Consider the following 797-nt stretch of genomic DNA (forward strand, 5'->3'; position numbering starts at 1 on the left):
ATTTTTTTTTATTGATTTTTTTACAGAGGGGAAGGGAGAGGGAGAGGGATAGCGAGTTAGAAACATCGATGAGAGAGAAACATCGATTCAGCTGCCTCTTGCACGCCCCCTACTGGGGATGTGCCTGCAACCCAGGTACATGCCCTTGACCGGAATCGAACCTGGAACCCTTGAGTCCGCAGGCCGACACTCTATCCGCTGAGCCAAACCAGCTAGGGCTGATGACTGTTCTTTAGACATATTCTATCGACGATGCTGACTTCTTTCAGCTTCTTTCAACGATTGTGCCAATCGTTGGTCTTCAGGCATTTTCTATTGATAACGACGCTTTCTTTTGGCTGCAGAGGTACATTGTGCTAATCATTGGTCTTCTTTTTATTGATTTTAGAGAAGGGGGTGGGGACAACCACATGAGAGAGGAAAACATCAATCTGCTGCCTTCTGCATGCCTCCTACTAGAATCAAACCAGCGATCTCTCCATCTCTCGGTGCAGGGGGTAGTGTTCAACCTACTGAGCCACACTGGCCAGAGCTCATTGTATGCATTTTTAGTTTATTCTATTGTGAGCAATTAAAATTAATTTTTTAATTATAGTAGTGGTACAGTTTCATTTGGGTGATTAATATGTATTTTATTTTTTTATTTTTTTAATGCCAGCACTACCATGAATCTTTTTTTTAAAATATATTGTTATTGATTTCAGAGAAAAAGGGAGAGGGAGAGAGAGATAGAAACATCAATGATGAGAGAGAATCATTGATTGGCCGCCTCCTGCACGCCCCCTAGTGGAGATAGA

The sequence above is a fragment of the Myotis brandtii genome, unplaced genomic scaffold, assembly GCF_000412655.1.
Source record: "Myotis brandtii unplaced genomic scaffold, ASM41265v1 scaffold152, whole genome shotgun sequence".
NCBI lineage: Eukaryota > Metazoa > Chordata > Mammalia > Chiroptera > Vespertilionidae > Myotis > Myotis brandtii.